At 40.6% G+C, this 18,862-nt stretch overlaps 1 protein-coding gene across 8 annotated transcripts in view; it reads left to right on the top strand.

Annotated features, from left to right (window-relative positions):
• The window catches only part of LOC143028367 (ras-specific guanine nucleotide-releasing factor 2-like), a 311,642-nt gene that overhangs the window by 108,504 nt on the left and 184,276 nt on the right, over positions 1–18,862 (top strand). The gene's annotated exons all lie outside the window — the stretch shown is intronic.

Genomic DNA, 18,862 nt, shown 5'->3' with positions numbered 1-18,862 from the left:
CTTCTAGTGATTCCTAATGGCTATAGCCCTTCAGGAACGCAGCTTCCAAAGACATTAACCGATCAGACAGTAACCAACCAGTATATAAACGTTACACACACACGTACGAAGCTTTCACATCACATCAGAAGATGTTCTCAAGTGCAGACCGAAACGTTGCAGCAATATATGGACAACTTCTCGGCAGACCGTTCAGAAGGAACGACCTGGACTACGATTTGGCGGCACCAGGCTATCTCAGTCTCTATTCTGATTTCACAGTCTTTATTATAGCGAGTCATCCGACAAGTTGTGTGTCATTGTGACAAATGGAAATAAGCTCCACCGCACGGAGTCGAACCTTCGAATTTAGAATAGAGACTGAGCTGGCCTAATACCGTCTGAGAACTACCAGGTCGTAGTCCAGGTCGTTCCTTTTGTACGGTCTGGCTGGCTCAAAGCTACCGTCTTTGCTTCATAATAACCAGTCGCTAAGGTAAAGGTTTGAGTCCTTGCCTTGGAGTTTATTTCCATAAATAAATAAATAGAATAATAAAACAAATATATATATATATATATATATATATATATATATATATATATATATATATATATATATATATATATATATATATATATATATTGTAAGTCAAAATGAAGTAAATCAAATATCATGAAATAAAATAAAACAAAATTTAATCAAATTAATTTAAATAAAGTGAAATGCAATTGAATGGAAACGACAAAACAAAATAGAAGAAAAAGAAACTAATAAGAAAAATAAAGACAAATAATACAAAAAGTCATTAGGTCACATAAAAAAGTTAGTGATTGTCCTTTTAATTCTTCAAAAGTGTGAGTCAAGGAAGGAGGTTTCAGCATTCTCATAAAAAATACCTTTGCAATAGAGAATTAAGGGGAAACTAAAGTAACTTAATGATTATGCATAGAATTACAAGGATCAAGGACTAAAATCAAGGTTTAAACCAGATTATAATGTTATTTCAAGATTACGTGCAAATTACTAGTGAAATAATGTAGAGAAATTAGAAACAACATGAATTTTAAAGTTGTGTGGAGGTCCAGCAAAGTCAATGACCCTTTAAGACCGCTATAAGATATCTAGAATGAGATAAATTGCGTTTAGAACACCAGGACATCGTAACACCAACTGATTAGGCGGCAAATACACATTATAAAAAAAAAAATGGTCGGGCGTATTCTTAATAGGTGGGCGGGGACTATCAACAACTATATGTTTTCATATGCAGCCTTACAATAAAATAAAACGAAATAATATGCAGTGGAATAGATTGATATGAAAATGTTATAGAGAATAAATAAAAACAAAAAATGTCAAATGAAACAAATTAAAACAAGGTAATAAACATACAAAATCATAATTGACATAGGAGGTAAGAAATAATAAATAAATAAATATTCATACACGTGAAGTGTCTAAGAGGCATTGGAACATAAGAACATAAGAATGAAGGAGACTGCAAGAGACCATAAGGCTTACACTAGGCAGTTCCATGTCCATTATCACCTAATACTCCATCCATAAAGTTGTCTAACTTCCTCTTAATACAACCAATAATTTCATTCATTTACCACTCGAGCTGAGACGTATTGCTCGGCTGTTTATCACTGCAAATCAAGGACAATAAAGAAAAGATAAAATTGAATAAAATAGAATCTATAATTAATAGATGAATAAATGATGAAATAAACAATGAAATAAGTAAAATAAATAATATAAAGAAATGAAAATAAGTAAAAGAGAGATCGTAGCGTTCGAGTTGAGAGAGAAAGACCATCACAGAAACAGAAAAAAGGATAAAATGGCTCTTGTTACAAACATCTTTTTCTTTCTTGTTTCCCATGCATATAACGGGAATTTCATGGGTATAGGTAAAGGAATGAAGTGTTTGGTGATTCCTCAAACCCATAACAGGAAAAGACGGCTCCTGGTACTAATAATTTTTTTTTCTACCGCGCATATTGCAGTAATTTCATGTGTGTAGGTGAATGAATGAAGTGTTTGATATGTCCTTAGGACAGACAGGATATTTGAAACAGGTTCTGTGTACCGAAAAGATGGTAGATAACATGTTCATAGACATATTGCACTGACGTCACTTTGCATGACCACATTTTGCTAACAGTACTCCTGTAAACTGGGGCAATGCCTTCCAGCACAAAATATCTACCTCATATTTGCTTAAGTCAAATTTCAAGTAAACGGTATAAATTGGTTGTGACTAAAATATACATTAATATCTTATGGAAGTATTTACAAATAATTCGCTTCTTTATAAGACTAAGGATGCTCGCTGGCCGAACGGGTTAGGGTGTCGCTACTTGGGACAGAGGTCGAGGTAATGACTGCTCGAACCCTGCCACCGGCGAGTAGGACCAAGTGCATTGTTCATATAATTCGTAGCATCTTGATAGGGGGATGTGATTTTAGCGTCGTTGAACTGAATCATAATACCATAAAGAGAAATAGGTCATGAAATACTGTCTTGAGTCAGATAAGAAAATAATTCATATAGTTATCCTTAAGGAATAACACGTTGTGTTCTGTGTGCGTGTGCGTGTGCGTGTGTGTGTGTGTGTGTGTGTGTGTGTGTGTGTGTGTGTGTGTGTGTGTGTGTGTGTATGTGTGTATTTACCTAGTTGTATTTACCTAGTTGTATTTTGCGGGAAGGGGAGATATGCTCGTGGTGTCCCGTGTGTGTGTGTGTGTGTGTGTGTGTGTGTGTGTGTGTGTGTGTGTGTGTGTGTGTGTGTGTGTGTGTGTGTGTGTGTGTGTGTGTGTGTGTGTGTGTGTGTGTGTGTGTGTGTGTGTGTGTGTGTGTGTGTGCGTGTGTGTGTGTGCGAGAGAGAAAGAGAGATAGAGAAAGAGAGAGACAGAGAGACAGAAGGGAGGCGAGAATGAGAGAGAGAGAGAGAGAGAGAGAGAGAGAGAGAGAGAGAGAGAGAGAGAGAGAGAGAGAGAGAGAGAGAGAGAGAGAGAGAGAGAGAGAGAGAGAGAGAGAGAGAGAGAGAGAGAGAGAGAGAGAGAGAGAGAGAGAGAGAGAGAGAGAGAGAGAGAGAGAGAGAGAGAGAGAGAGAGAGAGAGAGAATGACTATTTATATCATGTTTTCATGCTTGTGCAGGCGTACATGTACGGTCGTCGTCCATGTGCAGGTGCTTACTTGCCCAGACCCAGTGATCGAACGTATGTACCTTTGTGTTGTGTACCCGTATGTGCTTGTGTTGTGACTAGGAGAGATGACGTGTGTGTACCTGTGCTAGATCTAGTAGTATACTAGGCGATGAGTAGCAGGCACAGTTCTAGGGCAGGGTGCCATCTAGCGTGTTCTCTAGGGTGATCACTACTATTGGGCCCCTGTTTTTCGTGAGGTACCTTAGAGTGACGTGGAAACCCTCCTTGTTGTTAATGGGTGTACAAAGAGTGACAAGGTCAAAGGTCAGCGACATGGGGCCTTTTGGTCCATGACGAAGGCGGGTGAGGTTCCCGTAGGCCTCCCTGCTTCGATGGCACAATTCACAGATTTTGTGTCCATGACGAGAATATTTCATTTGACTGGGGTGTAAACTCGGGACAAAAAGGGGGGAGGGGTTTCAATAGCTTCAAGTGCTGTTTCGTCTTAAAGGACCCTCAACTTTTGACTTCAAAAGTCCATCTCTCATTAACAAACTATATAAATCGTTAGTTCGTCCACATTTGGAATACTGTATGCTGTTTCCGTGTGGTCACCGAATCTCATTAAAGACATTGACAGATTGGAAAAAAGCACAAGGGCGAGCCACAAAACTGATTCCAAATATCAAAAATAAATCATACAAAAATCGACTAAAACATACGAATCCATTTTTCCTAAAAAAGCATAGACTTAGAGGTGACTTGATACAGGTCTTTAAGATTCTAAAGGAGATTGACATCAAAATTGACAAAAATTCTACACTGAATGAGAATTAGACATGAAATAATGGTCTCAAACTGTCGGGAAATATATTTAATTTGAAAGTGGGTACAAACAACATCGCCAACCGTATAGTTAATGAATGGAATAAACTTCCTGCAGTGGCAGTGCAACGTAGTTCAGTTCGAAGCTTTAAGATTCGTTTAGATGAACACTTAATGCCTGACATTTATTTTATTTTGTTTATTTATATTTTTGTTATTGTTTGTCTGTGTATTATTACTTATTTGATTACTATTTATAATTATCATCTGTCAATTTATTATCATATACTATTTACCTGTTCGTTTATTATTTAACTATACCTATTTATCGATTTATTTCATTCATTATTATTTCTATTATTTTTTATTATTTATATATCTATCATTATTATATTTTTTTCGCATCTGACCTAGTGATAGACCAAAAGGTCTCCTGTTGGTATGCTCCTTCTTTGTAATCCTTTGTAAAATCGCCAGATGAATCCATCAGCCTCCTTCCTCGACTGCAAAATGTCGACATCCTCTTCAAACTGTCCTCCTTCATTTCCTCTTACTCTCCTCTCGTTCTCCTTCATCTCCATGGCCCTTCCACTGTCTTCTTCATCCTCACATCAACCCCAACCTCACACTCTCTCAACTGTGCCCCAGCACGTTCACCAGCAACAGTCGTCTTCACCTCAAGAAATCGTCACCACTTGATTCCCCTGCCCTGTCGCTACAAGATGGGTCGCCCTTCTTTCCTCCCTTTCTCCTCCCTTCTCTCCTTTTCCTTCTCCTCCACTCTCCCTCTCATCCTCCACCACTTCGTAGCTACACCTGATCGTTTCTCCTCTCCTTTTCTCCTCCATTTTCTCCTTCTCTTTCTTTCCACTTTACCTCCCATCCTCCACCATTATCCTACTTCGTTGCTACACCTGGTCCACGCTTGCCCTTGAACTGGGTCGCCAACATCGACGCACCTGTTCCTCCCCCTCGAGTCGATACACCTGTCACCCAAAAGTCGACACACCTGCCTCCCACTTTCCCCTCCCTCCCTCGTCCCCTTCAACCACCCTCAAAACCACTTTCCCTCCTCCTCGTCGTCGTCGTCACCTGGTGAATGGAAATTTCGGGCGAATGCAAGTTGTTATAACTGGTGATGTTCCGAGTGAGGTGGAAGGCACATAGAGGGAGAAGGGGAGAAAGGGAGAAGGTGAAGAGTGAAGAGGAGATAGGAAGGAGGAAGAGAGGAGGAAGAGCGCGAGAAAAGAGAGGAGGGGAGGCATGAAAGTCTGGTAGGAAGGGAGACAGAGAGTGGAAGAGAAGAATGGAATGTGGGGCAAGAAGAGAGTGGAGGGGAGGATGGTGGAGGTCACGAGGAGAAGAAAGGACACAGAGAGTGAAGGAGGAAAGGAGGGAGGGAAAGAAGACCAAAAGAAGGAGGGGGAGGGGGAGGGGGGATGCTCAAGAAGAGGCTGAGAGATAGCCATAGGATGAGGCTGGCAGGTCGGGTGGAAGAGAGCACCCAGAAAAAGAGCGGAGGGACAGGGAAAGGTAGGAAAGGAAAGAGAAGGAAGAGGAGGGAAAGAAGAGACATAAGGAAGGAGGATGGAACTGAAGAGTTTATTTACAAACCAGAGTAGAATTTGTTGATGATCTAAAACTGGAGGGAGGGAGAAAGGGAGTGAGGAAAGAAGGAGGGGAGGGGAGGGGAGGGAAAGAGGAAGGGAAGGAGAGAAGGTAAGGTCGAGTCACAGGAACGCAGAGCGCCTGCCCAGAGCCCCTCCTTCTCTCTCCCGTCCCCTCCTTCACCACTCGCCAAATATTGATCGTCTCTCTCCCTCCCTATCTCCCGCCCTCTCTCCCTCCCTTCCTTCCTCCCTCCCTCCCTCCCTCCCTCCCTCCCTCTGCCCTCCCGTCCGACTGGGCCGCCACCATCGCCGCCGCTGCCAGCCACCCTGGGGCTGTATCACCTTCCCTTCAGCTTCGTTGTCATCCCCAGCAGCCACCTGAGTTTCTTCCATCAACTCGAGCTCTTTCTCAGCCTCAGGTCACGTCTGACACCAACGAGGCGCCTGCTCAGTACTTCCAGATTCCCGTGGACTTTTCTGGTGTCTCTTCCAGCCTCGATAAGAAGCGGCTTAATCGGATGTCCCTCAAACTTCCATATCCCAGAGACCAAAGTATATGGGATTCTCCTCCTTCTACTAATCCTCCTTCTCCTCCTCCTCCTCCTCACCACCATCTGCCCTTTCTCCACCTTCTCCTCTTCCTCGTCCTCTACTTCCTCTGTCATTTTCTCCTACTAATTCTCCTTGTCCTCCTGTTTCTCATTCTCTTGTCCTCATCAACTCTTCGGCAAAGCTCCCTTGGTCTTCTTCCCGAGCCCTTGGCGTCCTACTTTCCTCCTCCTCCTCCTCCACCTGCTCCTCCTCCTCTTCCTCCTCGTCGTCTTTTTTTTTTCTCCTTTTTGTTGTCCCGTCTTCCTTCCTGTCCCATTTGCCTCGTCTTCTTCCGTCCTGCGCCACTGTCCTCTTCTCCTTTCCTCTCATGTTTGACCTCATTGCTGTCCCTTGTAATTCTAATTCTCAGACTCTTTCTCCACCTCCGCCGTAAAAAATGGATGCGTTTCCGTCTTTTGACAAATTCCCTACCATATGCGCTATGGGAGTTATTCGACATTTTTCTTTACCGATCACATGCTAGTATTCTTTAATTTTGGAAACCCTCTCATTAATATCGTATCTCTCCATTTTGATTTCATAATCTCCTTGTTGTTTTAAGCTGTTGAATTCCTTCCAAGAGTCTCGTAGTCTCTGGTTAAAAGATTAGCTTCTTACTATTTTCGTCACCCTAAGTCAGCGTTCCTTAATCTTTTCCGACCCTAGCAGCACCCCTGAAGTAGTCAGGTCTAGACGGTCTAGCACTCACTAACTTTGGTTAACATATGATTACTAGGTTACCAGGTTAAGAAATGCTGACCTTGGTGGTACTATATGCCCATAGATCCATCTCTGTAGAGAAGGAGAACCGTTAGTTGTTTTGAGTAGTTGTTTTCTTTTTAGTAACCATATTATTTTTGACTGAAAAATTAGTTCTACTTTTTTCGTCACCTTAGGTGGCACCACATACACATGACTCCCGCTATCGTCGAGGAGAGGAAATCTTTTGTTGCTTTACGTAGTTCCATTCTTTCCAACAGTCTACCAATTGACCCCTAAAATATTAAGTGTAATCTCTTTCGTGATATTAAGTGGTACCTGATTTTCATAGGTTTAATTTTTATGCTCATTTTTATTTGAATGTCTTTGCATTTAGTCAGTCGTAGTAACTGCAACTAAACAATAACGCACTTCAACTTCTTCAATTTTCTCACCATCGAATTGAGGCTTTCCTTGTTGAGATCACTCAACATATCTAAAAAGTCTTCTGCTGTTTCTCAAATGAAAATAATGCCATCAGTATATATAAATCGATTTAAACATTCTCCATTCCCAACTCAAAATTTAAAATATCTTTCAGGTAAGCCATAAATAGCTTGAGTGAAATTGCATCGCCTAGCTGTACTCCTTTACCATCTATATATTTCCTCTCATTTCATATAGTCGAATTACGGCAGTACTTTCCACGTAAATGTTCTGTAGGATCTATACAATGCATTCGTATGCACTCCATTTGCGTATAGATTATTAATCCCATTTGTTCTACCGAGTCTAAGGCTCTTTCGTAATTTATAGAACCTAAACGCAAAAGTTGATTGTTTTTGTCTTTTATAATGACTTTTTATTCACTGTTTCCAAATGGTTTCTTTGAATATTCACTATTAAATCCTGCCTGTTCTCTCGGCTGGTTTTGATTTAGAATTTTCTGTGTGCCCTTATGTCACACTGTTGCCGCCTCTAAGTTCCGTCTTTCTTTCGTGATTTTACTTTCGTTTAGTATGTCTATCACTTTCTACTTTTCTTTCACCATGGTCTTTGCGACGTATGATTATCACTCACAATTTAGTTGGTAGGCCCCATGCCTCCAATCATACACTGTTAAAGTTCTTTTCCTTTAGTTATAGTCTTCAATCGAGGGTGAATTATACTTGTAACAATTTTTCTTTGATTTTCTTCTTCATGATGTTATAGCTTGCTTTTCTCAATTACACTCAGAAAATCTCGTCAAGAACACTCAATCTAAGTCCTAGGTCAATTCTGCAATGACGTTATGGTTTCTCTAGCCCAATGATACTTAACTTTATATCTAAGAACCTCCCCTAAGGTGTGATCTTGCAATCATGAACCAATTTATTTTTCTCCTCCACCCTTTCTCCAATCAAATCCGCCGTTACAAGTCAGCATGCAATATTGTTTACTCAAGTAATCTCGAATTCACTGCACACTGACTTAGGTTACATCAACAATACGTCATACAGCAATGAAATCGGGTCCCCAGGCACTTGTTTATTAACATAATGCTGTGAGCGAAGTTATACTTTTCCTCGCTTTCTCGCCTTCGGCTGTGCTTGTAAACTTCTTAACCCATAAATTGCAACCCTCGCCTCGAACTGTTGCTTACTAAACAGCCTATCCAATAAAAAATTAAACTCTCACCATTTACCCACCTCTTTCTACCTCACTTGTCTACCTATATCTACGAGCCTCTTACACTTTTCTAAGTCTATTTGTAAGAATTCCAGAAAATGCTTTGTATATATTTGATAACAAATTAATCGGTTAGTAGTTACGAAGATCTGTCTGTTCTTGTTTGTGAAGTAAAATCACTATAATATTACACTTCAATCTAAGAACGTTTTCCTGACGTATACGCTGGGTGTATAATTAAGCTAAACAACAATGAGCTTCTTTCTACCTTTTTCGGATCCCCCTGAGGTGGAGAAACAAAAATCTGCCCCTGTCATTCCTTATATGTGTCGTAAAAGGTGACTAAAATGGGACAAAATTATGGAACTATGGATCCTGCAACGAAAACTCAGGATATAAGACAGTCTTGGAGAAGAACTAAATGTGGATAGTTGTGATACAGATGAGAGTAAAATGGAGGAGACTAGTTGTTTGTTTATGAGAAAGTAGATAAATTTTTTAGCGTTAAGTTAATCTAAGTTGAAAGGGAGGAGCGAGGTGAGTTTGGAAGTGTGGTGGGGAGGGAGTCGGTAGTGGTGAGTCGGCAAAGGAAGGAAGGAGTGACTTTTGCTGATAAGTGATGAGATAGGAAAGTTTGTGGTGAAGTGTTTTCGAGGATAATGTGAGCAAAGAAGAAATTGTGATATAAGATGTGTGTTTTTGTGATTGCATACGGTCCTGGTAGTGAGAAAATGGAAGAGGAATTAAGGATTCTCTGGATCTATTTCAGTGACTGTATACTTTAAGTACGAAGGTTAACTTTATGGTTCTGGGGATCTCAGTGCTAGAGTAGGACATGTGCCAATAGACGGAGTAGTAGGGAGGTTTGGGGTGTCATGGAGGAGTTATTGTATTATTGTGGAAATTGTGTCGGAGATGTGTTCAGAAGAGTTGATTACAGCAAACATAGTGTTTAAGAAGAGAGCCAAGCATAAGTATACACTGGAAAGTGTAGAGGAAGGGTGGTTAATAGGGCATTAATGGAATATGTAGTGGTACCCAAAGGAAAGATTGGGAGAGTTCGGATATTTATCTTTTCAAGGGAGAGATTGGGGGATTGTCAGACTTTTATTTATCTATCTATTTATTAATTTATTTATCATTATTATTATTATTATTATTATTATTATTATTATTATTATTATTAATGAATAAGAAGAATAAAGAAAATCACAAGAGAAGCTGATAGAAGTATGGAAGGTAGTGAGGGGTGAAGAATTAAAAGTAGAAGAAGAATGGGTATGTTTCAAGGAGGAAGTGATAAAATGCGCAAAGATGGTATGTGAGATGAGGATGAAGGGAGGGGACAGAAGAAGTAGCGAATGGTTAGATGAAGAGGTGAAGACGGTGGTGGAAGAGAAAAAGTGGGCTGGCTGTAAGATATAACTAAGGAAGCAAATGGAAATTACAAGAAGTAGAGAGAATAAGTAAAAAACTAGATGAGGGGAGCAGAGGGTACATGTAAAATGGGGTAAGATTTTGACAGAAAATGTTAGAAAAAGAAGTAAAAAAATATATTTTGGGAAATAGTGAAGTGAAAGAGGGTGGTTGAGACAGGTGGAGAGGGAAAGGTAAAGGGTGCAGATGAAAATGTCTTAATGGGAGTAAAACTGGTATGAAGATAAGTAGAGTATTTTAGAGAATTGCTGGATGTCAAGGAGGATAGGGAAGGATTGATTGTGGAAGTGAGAAGTACTAGGAAGATGACTGTGATGGGAAAAGAAAATCACAGGGCTATAGGAAAAGATGAGGTAAAAAGATAATCGAAAGTGATGAAAGCTGGCAAGGCACCTGGGTTGGATGGGCGTCGTGTTGAGTGTATGTCGAATGAAGAAAGAGCTGTAGAGGATAGGCTATTGAGTTTGTTTAATGTATTCCTAAGGAAAGGGAATGTACTGTAGGACTAAAGAAGTGCTTGTGTAGCTCTGTTTACAGAGGAAAAGAGGACAAATATGAATACTTGAACTTTAAAGGGATCAGTCCGTTGAGTGTAGTTAGGAAGGCATATGGGAGGATGATAGATGAGGGGACTATGAGGAGAACAGAAGAGTACTTGGGGAAGAACAGTGTGGGTTTAGGAAAGATAAAGGATGTATGAATCAAATTCTTGTAGCACGGCAGATATGCGAGTTTTTTTTTTTTCTAACAAAAATGTTAGGATGGTGTTTTGGCTTTTATGCATCTGGAGATAGCTTATGACAGGGCCGACAGGAAAGCATTGTAGGGGGTGTTGCAGATGTATGGGATAAGAAGTTATTAAGTGTAACCAAAAGTTTTCACGTAAGTAGTAGAGCTTGTGTTAGTGTTGGAGATTATGAGAGTGAGTAGTTTGAGGTAAAGGTGGGGCTGTGTCAGGGTTATGTAATGTCACCATGATTGTTCAAAGTATACTAGGGTGGGGTGGTATGGGAAGTAAATATTGGGGTGATAGGTAGAGGATTGGTGGTTAGCGAGAGTGAAAAGAAGTGGGATATGAGCCAGTTGTTGTTTCCTGATGACACTATGCTTGTGGGTGGGTCAAAGGAGGGTCTCGTGACTAGCTAGCTAATGACGTATTTTTGTAGGATATGCGAGAGAAGAAAGTTGAAGGTAAATGCGTGTAGAAATAAGGTGATGAGAAACATTGAAGGAGAAGGTGGTAGTGAGATGGAGTTAATTTTCAAAGTAGGGAGGCTAGATAGAGTAAAGATTTTTAAGTATTTATTGTCACATGTAGCAGCGAATGGAAGAACGAGGTTGTAAGTAAATTGTTGAGTGGGTAGTTCGGACGCCAGCATAAACAGATTTGCGGGGGCTACCAAACTCCTGTAGAATTAGATCTTCCCAAAGCCATCTCTTAATGAGATCAGGTAAAGTTTTTTTGAGATTTTCTTTTTAGAAAGACTACGACCATTGGTCTTTGGACCAATAGAGGCCTCTTTGTGGTCCTTTTCTGCACGGACCCTTACATGTGCATATCCTTGCCTAAGAACCGTGAGTTCTAAATGCAGCCTAGTAAGGCTTTTTTACCTTACTACCTTGTCACAAAAAAAAATCATTACTTTTTTGTGTATGGTAAATAGCTAGTCAGTGTGTAATTTCCTGGCTGGGTTCTCCAACCCCTCTTAATGAGAAGTGTAACATTCGTATTTTTCAGTTTTGATTTACCATGCCTTGTTACATTAGTATTCTAGATATGTCAGCAAGAAAACAGAAAAACTTAAAAATGAAGGATGCTGCAAGAGGCCATAAGGCCTACACTAGGCCGTTCCATGTACGTTACCACCTATCATCCTCATCCATTAATCTAACTTTCTCTTAAAACAACCAATAATTTCAGCGCTCATTACATGATTACTAAGTCCATTCCATTCGTTAACCACTCCATTGATAAACCAAGAGCAAAAATGAGTGTGATGGAAAGCATAGTTGAATTGGCATCGTATAACAGTGAGTTGTTGAGGATCCAGATGGTTTACTGTAAGAAGACATAAGGAATGAAAATGGATTATCTGAGAAGTACTGTGCATGGTCAGTAGGGCTACTCGACACTTGTGCAGAGGATAACAAATGACCAACATTCGGGCTATACTGCTGATTTCAACGATGAACCAGTCGGTCTCCTCATACGTGACTTAATGACTTAATACAATTAAATTTTTCGCATCGCTGAAGTTGTGTGTCACCATTGCTTGTATCATGATAACATCAGGCGCCCGATGCGTTTCTTGGTTATGGGCTCAAGACAGTCCGGTGCCCCGATTGATGTTCTACAGCTATTTCATCGGGCTCCCCAACACTTTACAGCTACTGGACTTGGTGGAATTTCGCCGCTGGGGTTTTATATTATTATGTCTATATCTTGTTTGGCCTGAAGTATTTGTATGCATATAAGAGGTGTATATCTAGCTGAGACTCTATACAAAGGTGTATAACACCGGCATTCCTGTATACTGTGTCTGGATTGTTGAGTGGAATAGATGGCATAAGAGGGCTGGAGAATCTATGGAGAGATATGGGTCTTGTTTGTTTATTAGCTCAATAGTGTGATCGCTCAATATCCCTGAGTCTTGCAAGATATTAGGATTTAGATTTCCTCAAGAAGTCGAAGACTAGAATGTCTTTACAATGTAATGCCATATCCTTCGAAATGTAAAAATTAGAACTGAAATTTTATCACTCAGTGATATCATCCTATGACGGGTTTGAACGCATCACTATTTACGGTGGAAACTTGTATGTTTAGTGCTAGAGGGAAATATGTCGTGATTTGGTAAGAGGAGTCCTTCAATAATAACACTGGCCTGCGTTTCAAAACTTTTTTTTTTTTTTTTTTTTACAAAGGTCAAGGTTTTTTTTAACTGATTTAGGACCCTTTTTGCAGGTTAGATTAGAAAATACAGTTCATTTTTCTGGGTCAGATCTAGTTTCTAAGATATAGTTTATTTCTGTTCCAGCACATTTTTCCAAAATATCGCAATTATCCAAGCGTTTATGGGCTTTATTTTTGCAAAATCAGATCGTGGGTATAAAAATGGATCGGAAGTGTAAAAACCATCCTAATGGGTTCTGTTACATCTGTGGACATGTGGTTCATCCAGACCGTCAAGCAATAATCACGGATTTTGTGAAGAAGGCATATAAAGCTTACTTTGGAGTCAACTAGGGGACCAGGATAAGCCATTCGCTCCCCATATCTGCTGCAAAATATGTGTAGAGAACTTACGGGATTGGAGGAACAAGAAAAGGAAGAGTATGCCATTTGTTGTCCTAATGGTATGGATGGAATGGAATGATCACGTTACCGAATGCTACTTTTGTATGACAAATTTAAAAGGCATCAATCGCAAGAACAAGCACCATGTTCAATACCCTGATGTTTCTTCTGTCATAAAGCCGGTCCCCCATGGCCCCGATCTTCCTGTTCCTGAGCCAAACGTCACCATGGAATCTAGTAACATGACTGATACAGCTGAGTGTGGTGCATACAGGCTGAACTCCTGCTGAACTATCTACCTGGTTGTCTCTTAAGTCAGTCATTGCAAACTTCCTTGGCAACCACAGAAGTTCCCAGTATCAGAAGGTGGTTGATGAATAAATGGAGAATTTCTGCCAACTTGGTGCACGCATGTCAGTAAATATACATTTCCTCCGGTCTCATCTGGACTATTTTCCTGATAATTGTGGAGACTTCAGTGAAAAACAGGGTGAGCGCTTTCACAAAGATATCAGTGTTATGGAGGAACGCTATCAAGGCCGATGTGATGTCAGCTTTCTGGCCGACTACTGCTGGTGCCTGAAGAGGGATGTGGGGTCTGCTCAGCACAAACGGAAGTCCCTGAAGCGACCATTCATCCATGAGCAGCTTCCTTAGTTTATTATACTCTTCTTGCTATCTATTCAAAATATTTTGTAAGCCTTATGTGAATAAATCAGTCTAATATTTCAATATTGTGCTTCATTCACCTACAAAAAGATCGGAATTTAGGATATTTTTAATGTACTAATATTTCATTAACTTGATCTGATTGAGTAAAACGAGCATGATTTTTTGATTCAGTGAAAAAAAAATAGGACTAAAATAAGGTATTATAAGTTAGATCTTGAAAACAGCGCAGGCCAGTGTAATGTCACTGCGTTAACTATTCCCCGTGTTGTGTTTCGTTTCATAAACTGTCAGTGCTCCCTTTTTGCCACTGGACAGTACAGTTGGACAACTGGACTGCAACTACCAATTAGTAAATAATTGGTATTTGCAGTCCAATTTACTTTGTCATTATCAAAGAAAATCACTTAGAGTCTAACTTTGGGTGCATTGGTGGCGTAATTGGAAGCGAGCTGGTCTCGCATTCTCTTAATTGTGGGTTCGAACCCCGTACTCACTTCTCTCCGATTCCCAACATTCACTTACCTGCCCCAACAGTCCAAGCGCATAGGGCAAAGGTGGCGGCTTCGGCTGCAGTTACTTAGCGCCTCCTGGCGTAAGATCCTCACCTTCCTTCCATTTTGAGTTCTTTTTATTGTAATATTTCAGTGGATTGTTCAACACTGCCTTACATGTGAATCTATATCTGCAATATTTTTCAGTAACGACATCTTGACTTTCCACCTGACATTGTATGTCCACTAAAATATTATTTACATAAGAACATGTGATCACAATTGACATAGTTGAACTTCTGTTGTTAAACGGGTAAGTGTTGACTCTAGATAGTGTAAGATAAACATTTGTGACAGTTGGTGTGATGATAGGGGTTTATGAGTTGAGACATGTTGTGTCCTATAGTCTGTGCGCTCGAAGGAGTCCGTTTAGGGTGTGGCACATGTCATGCCAAATCAACCCTAGTGCATACCTCTCTCTCTCTTACTTCCCATCTACGTGCTATTTTTTTTTTATTCTGTCTATAGTACAGGAAGCTTTATAGTACAATATCACTTTTTAGTATTATAACAACGATTACCCACCCCATCCCACCTGTCTCATCTGTGATACCCCGGCTTGCAATAAAAGTTCTGTCACGTGTCATAGGAGTTATTCAAATCGTTGTTATAATCCTAGAAAAAAATTAGATTCATTGTACCATACAGCTTCTTTTTCTATATGAAGAATAAAAAATTAAATAACACATAGACGAGAAATAAGAGTCATGTACTATGGTTGATTTGGCAGAATGGCTAATAGTAGTAAATCACGACGTATGCCACAACCTGAACGGACTCCGTTGGAGTGCACAGACTATAGTATTTGCAGTTCTAAGTGTCTGAGGTTGGTCATTTCGTTGTTATGCATCTAACGATCCTCTAATACATAATAAAGTTTATGATTAATTTTGCATAGTTTCCACCTACACATAACTGATAGTTGAATAATCACACAGGCCTGAGCCAGGGCAAGAGGAACTGCATTCCTGATTAAAATAGGTCGGAGTGGTTCAAGTCCGAAAGGTGCATGGGAAGTGTTAGGCTCTGTTCACACTAGCGGTTTGGACTGCTCGAAAACCGCGGTGGTACCGCATAGTCAAGAAAAAAACTGCGCGGTTGTGTGTAAACGTCTCCATTAACTTGCACTGTCACTGAAACCGCTTATGTGAACAGGGCCTTATTATACTGTAATTGAACCGCCGCGGCCTTAGTTTTTATTGAAAAAAAAACATAAGACAAATAAATGAGCCCCGTGATAATGACCGGAAGTATCCGGAGAGGTCAACCCGGTGAGAAACTTGGCGATTTATATCACCTGATTGGAGCAGGATGGTTGCCTACACAGCAAATCGAAGTCAAGGGAACGGAAGACATTCAAGCTTACATTTTGATTGGTGCGATTATCGCTCAACGATGATCGTTCATGGTTCAATGATGATCGTCAAACGATTGTCTAGAGTAGTAATTTTTTGTTTTTGAACGGGGCTCCTCTGCTTCGAGGTGTAATGTACGAGTTTGATCATAATTTTAACCGCACCTACAACCAACGCGTTTATCCAAAGATGATGCGTATCCATCACCCACCAGTGGTTGTGGTAGGAGGCTAATACTTGCACCAGCAAAACGCACCTTAAAGCTTGGGTGAGTTTCGACGAATCTCACTGAGGACACTACGGTGAATTTGTGTGTGCGAGGCTGCGTGCGCGCCGGAGTACTTTCCATTTGGGCGTTAGTTTCATGCCCTTTGTTTGTTCTTCGGAGTAGGCCTGGGTTGCATGAATGCTTAATACTACCCCCGACGGCTCCGGCACCTCTGCAAGTGGTCTAGAAAAAAAAACTCTCCTCGTATTTATGGCTTAATACTACCCCCAACAGCTCCAGTACCTTTAGAATTGGCACTGTCATCCCGAGATGAAAACATCAAACCTTTCCTAACGGTTGTTTGTTTAACAATAAGACAGAGTTTCGGTGAATGACAAGTTAGGTGTCACCGTGGTTTAAAATCACCCTTGCCTTAGCCTAAGCGCAGACTGAGACGCAGGTGACGCAGCACAGAGCAAAGGCAGACTTTCTCTTACTGAATTGAGGTACAATTTGAACTTCTCTCTCACTTGATAAGCTCCCAGATGTACTTCCTCAACATTTCAAATGAGAGAGAAATTCAAAGTATACTTCAATTCAGCAACAGGAAGCCTGCCTTTGCTCTGTGCTGTATCGCCTGTGTCGCCTGCGTCTCAGTTTACGCTTAAGCTGACGCAGCACTTTTGCCGGTTGAGTGCTGTTTATCTCTACTTCGCTTGCAGATGTCGCGTGAGTAACGTAGAGGACGGTGGTGGTGATGAGCGTACGCCAGGAGGCGTTTAGTAGCTGCGGCCGAAGCCGTCACCTTTGCCCTACTATACGCCTTGGGGACTGTTGGAGAAGATCATAAACAGTCACTGCAACTGGGAATCGGGGAGGAGTGCGGGATTCGAACACGCAATTAAGCGAATGCGAGACAAGCACGCTTTCGATGCCATTACTAGTGCACCGGGGAAGTAGGCTGAAATATTCGTACATTTCCTTTTGACATCTGGCTTTTAATGCTAATGCTAGTTTTTAGCCCTCATAGGTCAGAACGTTGATAGAATACTGGTATGACCGTCTGGTGTATAATATCGGAGAAATGGTGGCGGCACACTTGGCTAGCATGCTACTTGCTTTTGCTTCTTCGTTTAAGTAGAAACGACTTCGGTTACAATATTCTGGCGAACATTCGTATGGGTTTAACTTCTCTTAGTTCAATCAGCTTCTCACTATATGACGCAAGAATAATTTGACTTCTGAAAAATTGGAAAAGAAAAAATGGTAACCAAAGTCGTTTTTACTCAAATGAAATAGCAAAAGCAAGTAGCATGCTAGCGAGAAATGCCTAGTGTGCCGCCATCTTTAACTAAAGATTCTCTGGGACCCAGTGTTTAGTCCAGTAACAACATCGCTCACAAAATCAATTTTCTGTATTATTTGTTCCGACACTTTCTTATTCACGTCAAACCAAAGGCAAATCCCACTGAAGCCTAAGCGCAAACTGAGACGCAGGCGACACAGGCGACGCAGCACAGACCAAAGGCAGACTTCCTCTTGCTGATTTAAAGTACAGTTTGAACTTCCCTCTCATTTCAAATGCTCCCAGATGTATTACCTCAAATTGTATTTCAGTTCAGGAACAGGAAGTCTGCCTTTGCTCTGTGCTACGTCGCCTGTGTCACCTGCGTCTCAGCTTGAACTTCTCTCTCATTTGAAATCCTTCTAGAAGTGCTACCTCAGCGTTTCAAGTGAGAGAGAAGTTCAAACTGTACTTCAATTCAGCAACAGGAAATTTGCATGTATTCTGTGCTGCATTGCCTGTGTCGCCTGCGTCTCAGTGTGCGTTTAGGCTGACCATCGACCTAAGGCGTCAACAAACGCTAGGTCTAAATATTTTCAGAACTTTTCGATTAGCACTGGGTATTATCCACTGTGAGCATATTCTGTACTTATCCAGATCCACAACTACACCTGCCTTCACCTCTTCGTTAGTCAAAACAACTCGAAAGGAGGGTGAGAGTGGTTATGACATGTTGACGTGGGCGAACTTATTGTCAGTGTTAATGGCATGTGACGGCTTTGCTAAGGTAACTCCTGAACAGAGCAGTGTTGTCACAGCCAGCCTGTTATGATAGAATCATGCAGACATCAGACGATTCAGCATACTTTTGAATAGTTTAAGGGGAGTATCACACTGGACTATTTTCCTCCAACATCCATTTGAATTACTAGAATGTGACTTCGTTTAAAGAAATCTAGACTTCTCTAAGAACATTTCAACAGTATGTCTAACATTCGTATAGGTTTACAACCTCTTCGTTCACCATTCAGCTTCGCTACATATGAGGGAAAGATAATGTTATATTTGGTGATTTGAAAAATAACGGAAGTCGTTTTTACTCAAACTCTCAACTATCGGCGCTGGTGAAGCTCGAGGAAGCCCAATGTGATAGCCCCTTAATAGAGATGCGTTATAACAGTTCCAGACGTTTCTCTAATCAAAATAAAATTATATGCCTTTAGCTTTAACAAAGAAATGTTATTTTTCGCGATCATTTTGGAAGGGAGATAAATTCCCTAAGACTGCAATGAAAAATAAATGTGTGGTGATTGATGGTCGACCTGGATCTACACAGTAAGTGCAAGAGCCATTGTGTGTGTGTGTGTGTGTGTGTATGTGTGTATTTATTGGTTTTGATATACGATTATGTAATGATAACAGTAACAACAAGTATAAGTGCACAAGACAAATTATATTGAATTTATTTTTAATAAACGATTAGAAGCGATATCATTCTAGGCAGAAAATTAAAAAGTTGGGAAGCTTAC

This window comes from Oratosquilla oratoria, chromosome 9, assembly GCF_046742065.1.
Source record: "Oratosquilla oratoria isolate Oo_2021 chromosome 9, ASM4674206v1, whole genome shotgun sequence".
Classification (NCBI taxonomy): Eukaryota; Metazoa; Arthropoda; class Malacostraca; order Stomatopoda; family Squillidae; genus Oratosquilla; species Oratosquilla oratoria.
This window is presented reverse-complemented; position numbering and strand designations above follow the sequence as displayed.